Source organism: Oncorhynchus masou, chromosome 5, assembly GCF_036934945.1.
Source record: "Oncorhynchus masou masou isolate Uvic2021 chromosome 5, UVic_Omas_1.1, whole genome shotgun sequence".
Lineage (NCBI taxonomy): Eukaryota > Metazoa > Chordata > Actinopteri > Salmoniformes > Salmonidae > Oncorhynchus > Oncorhynchus masou.
Window position 1 is genome coordinate 44,854,701 of NC_088216.1, and position 9,464 is coordinate 44,864,164.

A 9,464-nucleotide genomic window follows, 5' to 3' on the forward strand; every position below is an offset into this window, starting at 1 on the left:
CCTGTCACGTCCTGACCTTAGTTCCTTTTTATGTCCGTTTTAGCTTGGTCAGGGTGTGAGAGTTGGGGTGGGCATTCAATGTTTTTGTTCTATGTTTTGTATTTCTGCTTTTGGCCTGGTATGGTTCCCAATCAGACGCAGCTGTCAATCGTTGTCTCTGATTGAGAACCATACTTAGGTAGCCTGTGTTCCCACTATGATTTGTGGGTAGTTGTTTTCTGTTTAGTGTATGTCACCTTACAGAAGGAACTGTTTCGTTTCTTCCATTCACTTTGTTATTTTGTTTCGTGTGTTCAGTGCTAATAAAGTAACATGGACACGTACCACGCTGCGTATTGGTCCGATCCTTCATACTCGTCGTCAGACGACGAAGAGATCCGTTACAGAACTACCCACCACAACCGGACCAAGCAGTGTGGTAACCAGGAACAGCGGTTCTGGACTTCTGGACTTGGGAGGAGATTTTGGATGGTAGGGGACCCTGGGCACAGGCTGGGGAATATCGCCACACCCGGGAAGAGCTGGAGGCAGCCAAAGCCGAGCGGCGGCATTATGAAGAGTTAGCACGGCAGTGCAACAGGGACGAGAGGCAGCCCCAAAATATTATTGTGGGGGCCACACGGGGAGTGTGGCTAAGTCAGGTAGGAGACCTGAGCCAACTCCCCGTGCTTACCGTGGAGAGAGGTGGACCGGGTATGCACCGTGTTATGCTCTGAGGCGCACGGTGTCCCCAATGCGCAGGCATAGCCCTGTGAGCTACATCGCAGTGCCTCATATTGGCCGGGCTAGAGTGGGCATCGAGCCAGGAGAAATGAGGCCGGCTCAGCGCATCTGTTCTCCAGTGCGTCTCCTCGGCCCGGGGTATATGGCACCAGCTCTATGCACGGTGTCCCCGGTTCGCCAGCACAGCCCAGTGCGGTCTGTTCCACCCTGCCACACTTGCCGGGCTACGGGGAGTATCCAGCCAGGACAGGTTGTGCAGGCTTGGTGCTTGAGACCTCCAGTGCGCCTCCACGGTCCGGTCCATCCGGTGCCTCCTCCACGCACCAGGCAGAGAGACAGCCCCACGGAGAGACAGCCCCACGCACCAGGCTGTCTCTCCGTCTCCTCCCTCCAGGTGCTCCCGCCTGTCCAGCGCTTCCGGAGCCGCCCATCAGTCAGGAGCTGCCAGAGCCGCCCGTCAGTCAGGAGCTGCCAGAGCCGACCGTCAGTCAGGAGCTGCTTCACTCCGGCGCTGCCAGAGTCACCCTTCACTCAGGCGCTGCCGGAGTCGCCCTTCACACCGGCGCTGCCGGAGTCTCCCGTCTATTCGGGGCCCGCTGCAAGGGTCCCCAGTCCGAGGTCGGCGGCGAGGGTTGCCGCTCCAAAGGCACCACTTAAGTGGGCCAAGACTATGGTGGAGCGGAGTTCACGTCCCGCGCCAGAGCCGCCATTCGCGGACAGATGCCCACCCAGACCCTCCCCTATGGGGTTAGGTTTTGCGGCCAGAGTCCGCACCTTTGGGGGGGGGGGGTTACTGTCACGTCCTGACCTTAGTTCCTTTTTATGTCCGTTTTAGCTTGGTCAGCGCGCGAGTTGGGGTAGGCATTCAATGTTTTTGTTCTATGTTTTGTATTTCTGCTTTGGCCTGGTATGGTTCCCAATCAGAGGCAGCAGTCAATCGTTGTCTCTGATTGAGAACCATACTTGGGTAGCCTGTGTTCCCACTATGATTTGTGGGTAGTTGTTTTCTGTTTAGTGTATGTCACCTTACAGAACTGTTTCATTTCTTCCATTCACTTTGTTATTTTGTTTCGTATGTTCAGTGCTAATAAAGTAACATGGACACGTACCACGCTGCGTATTGGTCCGATCCTTCATACTCGTCGTCAGACGACGAAGAGCTCCGTTACATACCCAGACTATTTGTAATGCCCCACCACCTCTTTTATACTGCTGCTACTCTCTGTTGTTATCATCTATGCATAGTCACTTTAATAACTCTACCTACATGTACATATTACCTAAACTAACCAGTGCCCCCGTACATTGACTCTTTACCAGTACCCCCCTGTATATAGTCTGGCTATTGTTATTTTACTACTGCTCTTGAATTACTTGATACTTTATTTCTTATTCTTATCTGTATTTTTTAAACTGCATTGTTGGTTAGGGGCTAGTAAGTAAGCATTTCACTGTATGGTCTACACTGGTTGTATTCAGCGCATGTGACTAATAAAATTTGATTTGATTTTTATTTCAATTCCGGCTGTAACACAACAAGACTTGGAATAAGTCAAGGGGAATGAATACTTTCTGAAGTTACTGTAGGTAAATGTCATGATCACTTTCACTTTAAAATCAGCCTAAACAAAGAGAGGTGTACTCAGTACTCAATCTAATGTATTTCTTTGTTTAATATTATGCAAATGTAAATAAATAGGGCCCAAAGTGACTTTCTTCAGTGACACAGGTCTTAAGACCCTGTGTAGTGGATGCTTTAGGATATGTTAGGCTGTTGTAAAAACAATGGCTGTTAAGTGAATTAGCCCAATCACATCCGTGTTGCGCTTTATGTGCCCAGCAGGGTGCCTGGCTTGAATAGGAGCACAGTCTTGAGGACCTCTTCTGTCACCCCACTCAGTACTGACAACCTCAAACAATGAGCACTTGTGTCAACAAAGAGGAGGCATGCTACAGAGGAAATGTCATCATATGAGATTACATGATTCTGTGAAGAAATCTCACTGTTATTATGCAGTAATTCCTGTAAGACGACGACGACAATATGTCATCAGGGTACGTTGACTGGTTTATCAAGGTCCGGATGACTGTTTCAGGTGTGTGTTTGTGTTAGAGAACGACAATATGTAGTTTTTTTTAGGACCGATATCGATTTTTGGGGGTCAAGGAGGCCAATGGCTGATATTTTTGGCAGATATTCAATATAATTACATTTTAAACTGTTGACGACAAAAACCTATTCAGTGAAAATGGGTCCAACGTAACGTCATGATTTGTGATCACTGATGCTTATGAAACTAGTATTTTTTTGTCATTTTCCATGAGCGGGAAAATGTCATTTTTTGGGGCTGATCAGAACGCATCTCTGCTAACAGAACAAAATTAGAAATTAGAAACAAATCAATTGGCTAGTTCAGCTATCTGTCAAGACACGGTGTTGTAACTTGATCCTACTGTTTTCGATTAGATAGAGCAAGGCTGTAACTCCTGTCCCTTTCAAATCTCTCATATCGCTTGCTGCCATTTACTGCTACTATGAGAACTCCTGTAGCTCAATAGTGATGAAATTTGTTACCAAGCCATAAATGTGGATAATATCTAACAAGGAGAGCGGGGGTATGCCTCTGAATGCCTAAAATCTGCTCATAGTTTGAGAAGTGAGAACGCAAATCAAATTGTATTAGTCGCACACCCATACATACGAAACAGGAACACATGCTCTTTCCATGAGATAATCTGACCAGGTGAAAACTATGATCCCTTACTGATGTCACTTGTTAAATTAACTTCAATCAGTGTAGATGAAGAGAGGAGACAAATTAACTAAGGATTTTTAAGCCATTAATGTGTGCCATTCAGAGGGTGAATGGGCAAGGAAAAATATTTAAGTGCCTTTGAACTGGGTATGTATGGAAGTAGGTGCCAGGCACACCGGTTTGAGGCTGTCAAGAACTGCAACTCTGCTCTGTTTTTCACGCTATCAAGAATGGGCCACCATCCAAAGCACATCCAGCCAACTAGACACAACTGTGAGAAGCAATGGAGTCAACGTGGGCCAGCATCCCTGTGGAACGCTTTTGAAACCTTGTAGAGTTCATGCCCGATGTATTGAGGCTGTTCTGAGGGCAAACGTGGGTGCAACTCAATATTAGGAAGGTGTTCCTAATGTTTTGTACACTCAGTGTATTTTGCAGATGTTATCGCAGGTGCAACAAAATGCTTCTGTTTCTAGCTCCAACAGTGCAGTAGTACCTAACAATACAAAACAATACACACAAATTTAAAGACAGGAATGAAGAAATATTTACAACAAGCAATGTCAAGAGTCCTGAATATAAATACATCCATTATGTATATGAATAGAAAATGTGTATACAGCAGTAGTTATACAGGATGAGCCTGGACTAAAGTACAGTTTATACATATGAAGTGGGTAAAACAGTATGTAAACATTATTAAAGTGACGAGTGTTCAATGACTATGTACAGTGCATTCGGAAAGTATTCAGACGTCTTGACTTTTTCCACATTTTGTTACGTTACAGCCTTATTCTAAAAATATACACTGCTTCAAAAAAATAAAGGGAACACTAAAAAAACACATCCTAGATCTGAATGAATGAAATATTCTTATTAAATACTTTTTTCTTTACATAGTTGAATGTGCTGACAATAAAATCACACACAAATTATAAATGGAAATCAAATTTATCAACCCATGGAAGTCTGGATTTGGAGTCACACTCAAAATTAAAGTGGAAAACCACACTACAGGCTGATCCAACTTCGATGTAATGTCCTTAAAACAAGTCAAAATGAGGCTCAGTAGTGTGTGTGGCCTCCACGTGCCTGTATGACCTCCTTACAAAGCCTGGGCATGCTCCTGATGAGGTGGTGGATGGTCTCCTGAGGGATATCCTCCCAGACCTGGACTAAAGCATCCGCCAACTCCTGGACAGTCTGTGGTGCAACGTGGCGTTGGTGGATGGAGCGAGACATGATGTCCCAGATGTGCTCAATTTGATTCAGGTCTGGGGAACGGGTGGGCCAGTCCATAGCATCAATGCCTTCCTCTTGCAGGAACTGCTGACACACTCCAGCCACATGAGGTCTAGCATTGTCTTGCATTAGGAGGAACCCAGGGCCAACCGCACCAGCATATGGTCTCACAAGGGATTTGAGAATCTCATCACGGAACCTAATGGCAGTCAGGCTACTTCTGGCGAGCACATGGAGGGCTGTGCGGCCCCCCACAGAAGTGCCACCCCACACCATGACTGACCCACTGCCAAACCGGTCATGCTGGAGGATGTTGCAGGCAGCAGAACGTTCTCCACGGCGTCTCCAGACTCTGTCACGTCTGTCACGTGCTCAGTGTGAACCTGCTTTCATCTGTGAAGAGCACAGGGCGCCAGTGGCGAATTTGCCAATCTTGGTGTTCTCTGGCAAATGCCAAACGTCCTGCATGGTGTTGGGCTGTAAGCACAACCCCCACCTGTGGACGTCGGTCCCTCATACCACCCTCATGGAGTCTGTTTCTGACCGTTTGAGCAGACACATGCACATTTGTGGCCTGCTGGAGCTAATTTTGAAGGGCTCTGGCAGTGCTCCTTAAGGTCCTACTTGCACAAAGGCGGAGGTAGCGGTCCTGCTGCTGGGTTGTTGCCCTCCTACGGCCTCCTCCACGTCTCCTGATGTACTGGCCTGTCTCCTGGTAGCGCCTCCATGCTCTGGACACTACGCTGACAGACACAGCAAACCTTCTTGCCACAGCTCGTATTGATGTGCTATCCTGGATGAGCAACACTACCTGAGCCACTTGTGTGGGTTGTAGACTCCTTCTCATGCTACCACTAGAATGAAAGCACCACCAGCATTCAAAAGTGACCAAAACATCAGCCAGGAAGCATAGGAACTGAGAAGTGGTCTGTGGTCACCGCCTGCAGAACCACTCCTTTATTGGGGGTGTCTTGCTAATTGCCTATAATTTCCACCTGTTGTCTATTCCATTTGCACAACAGCTTTTGAAATGTATTGTCAATCAGTGTTGCTTCCTAAGTGGACAGTGTGATTTCACATAAATGTGATTGACTTGGAGTTACATTGTGTTGTTTAAGTGTTCCCTTTATTTTTTTGAGCAGTGTATATATATATATATATATATATATATATATATAATATTTAACATTTATTTAACTAGGAAAGTCAGTTAAGAACAAATTCTTATTTACAATGGCGGCCTACCCCGGACAAACCCTCCCCTAACCCTGACGACGCTGAGCCAATTGTGCGCCGCCCTATGGGACTCCCAATCACGGCCGCTTGTGATACAGCCCGGGATCGAACCAGCGTCTGTAGCGAAAACAGGTTTTTAGACATTTAAGCAAATTCATTCAAAATATTAAACAGAAACACTTTATTTACATTAGTATTCAGACCCTTTGCTATGAAACTTGAAATTGAGCTCAGGTGCATCCTGTTTCCATTGATCATCCTTGAGATGGTTCTACAACTTCATTGGAGTCCACATGGGGTAAATTCAATTGATTGCACATGATTTGGAAAGGCACACACCTTTCTATATAAGATCCCACAGTTGACAGAATATGTCAGAGCAAAAACCAAGCCATGAGGTCGAAGGAATTGTCCGTGACAGGATGGTGTCAAGGCACAGATCCGGGGAAGGGTATCAAAGAATTTCTGCAGCGTTGAAGGTCCCCAAGAACACAGTGGCCTCCATCATTCTTAAATGGAAGAAGTTTGGAACCATTAAGACTCTACCTAGAGCTGTCCGCCCGGCCAAACTGAGCAATCGGGGGAGAAGTGCCTTGATCAGGGAGGTGACCAAGTACCCGTTGGTCACTCTGACAAAGCTCCAGAGTTCCTCTGTGGAGATGGTACAGTAGAACCTTCCAGAAGGACAACCATCTCTGCAGCACTCCACCAATCAGGCCTTTATGGTAGAGTGGCCAGACGGAAGCCACTCCTTAGTAAAAGGCACATGACAGCCCACTTAGAGTTTGCAAAAAGGCACCTAAAGACTCTCAGACCAAGATGTATTGGTCTGATGAAGCCAAGATTGAACTTTTCGGGCATGAATGCCAAGTGTCACGTCTGGAGGAAACTTGGCATTTAAATGTTTTATTTATTTATTTAACCAGGTAAGCCAGTTGAGAACAAGTTCTCATTTACAACTGCGACCTGGCATCATCCCTATGGTGAAGCATAGTGGTGGCAGCATCATGCTGTGGGGATGTTTTTCAGCGGCAGGGACTGGGAGACTAGTCAGGATCGAGGGAAAGCTGAATGGAGCAAAGTACAGAGAGATATTTGATGAAAACCTGCTCCAGAGCACTCAGGACCTCAGGCTGGGGCAAAAGTTCACCTTCCAACAGGACAATGACCCTAAGCACACAGCCAAGACAACACAGGGGTGGCTTCGGGACAAAACTCTGAATGTCCTCGAGTGGCTCAGCCAGAGCCTGGACTTGAACCCGATCGAACATCTGTGGAGACACCTGAAAATAGCTGTGCAGCAACGATCCCCATCCAACCTGACAGAGGTTGAGAGGATCTGCAGAGAAGAATGGGAGAAACTCCCCAAATACAGGTGTGACAAGTTTGTAGCGTCATACCCAAGAAGACTCGAGGCTGTATTCGCTGCCAAAGGTGCTTCAACAAAGTATTGAGTAAAGGGTCTGAATACTTATGTAAATGTGATATTTCATGTGTTACCATTTCTAAAAACCTTTTTCTTTGTTATTATGGGGTAGTGTGTGTAGATTGATGAGGGGGAAAAACAATTGAATCACCTTTAGATTAAGGTTGTAACGTAACAAAATGTGGAAAACTTCAAGGGGTCTGAATACTTTCCGAATGCACTGTACATAGGGCAGCAGTCTCAGGTGCAATGTAGAGTACAGGATGGTAGCCGGCTCGTAACAGTGACTAAGTTCAGGGCAGGGTACTGGGAGGAGGCCGGCAAGTGGTGACTATTTAACAGTCTGATGGCCAGTAGATAGAAGCTGTTTTTCAGTCTCTCTGTCACAGTTTTGATGCACCTGTACTGTCTCCTCCTTCTGGATGGTAGCAGGGTGAACAGGCCATGGCTTGGATGGCTGAGGTCCTTGATAATTTTCTTGGCCGCTGTAGAGGTCCTGGAGGGAAGGCAGAGTGATGTGTTGGACAGACCGCACCACCCTCTGGAGAACCCTGCAGTTGCGGACGGTGCTGTTGCAGTACCAGGCGATGACACAGCCCGATAGGATGCCCTGAATGGTGCATCTGTAAAAGCCAAGTGAGGTTGAAGATGCACTGTTGTGACTTCTTCACCGCACTGTCTGTTTGGGTGGACCATTTCAGCTTGTCAGTGATGTGCACGCCGGGGAACTTGAAGCTTTTCACCCTCGACACTGCAGCCCCTTCCATGTGGATAGGGACGTGCTCTCTCTGCTCTCCTGAAGTCCACGATCAGCTCCTTCATTTTGTTGACATTGAGTGATAAGGTTATTTTCCTGGCACCACTCTGCCAGGGCCTTCACCTCCTCCATGTAGGCTGTCTCGTTGTTGTTGTTGGTAATGTGTTAAAGAGTTTAACATTACAAGTTTAGCTAGCTAACGTTAGTTATCTGGGGGCTATGAGTGACAAACGTCCTACCTATAAAGAAGTTGGCAGACGTAAACTGAATTTCTGACAATAGTCAAACGTTAGACAGCCAATCTAGTTGAGAAAAACATATTATCGGATAGTTGAGTTGGAGAAGTGCGTGGCCGCACAGTCAGCACACATACACACGCTGATCTACAGCTTTCTTTGTCCATAAACATGCAGAAAGATTCTTAGGTATCTAAATCTATCGCCAACCTTTATTTAGGAATTTTAAAACACTTATTTTCCTATTATGACAGTCATCTAATCCGACTATCAACTGTCAATTTAAGGATACGATTCTCGCTGGTCAGATCAGCACAACAGTAAATAGCTAACGTTACACCGCAAGTCAGATGTCTTGTTGCCAAAAATGGTGCTTGTTCAAAATAATAACTAGCTAACGTTAGCTAGCTACGTTGGTTATTATCTCCTATCTGATATCTTAGCACCATGTTTATCTAGCCAGCTAGCTAGTATACTAGCTAATATAACTAGCTAGCTAACACCACAGATGAAAGGGTTAGGTATTGTAATCTTTGCTAACAGGTTACATAGCTAGCTTATGTATTGCATTTACATCATGTGTGTGTGTTAAAGAATAGGCACGTCAACACAAGACTTATTAATATTTGCAACAGGTGTTACATTTTGGTCACTGTGTCAATTCCTCCATTTCTCAATACCGCACCTTTCAGTTGAAAAATTAGCTAGCTTGTTGCTTCTGCTGATTTTCCCAGCTAGACATTCCCCTGCCTTGTGCAGTGGTCATGGCTCAGGTGGTGAGTGGCGGCTGGCATAGAGCAGCAGTTTTGCTATGTAGCGGGACTATCGGCAAAACCGATAGAGAAGGGCCAATAGACTAGAAAAAGTCAATATCGGCCTGATATATCGGCCCGGCCGATTATCGGTCATTCTCTAGTGTGTGTGTGTGAGATTGACTAAACTGACAGGATGGGTGTGGTGGACAGGCTACAGTAATCTGCTGGATTCACACAGGCTTTCCCACACCCTGGCTGATACTACACCACACCAAAACATGCTGCATAATCAACCTTCAGTGAGGACTGACTGGGTGAGATAGTGCAGGTGTG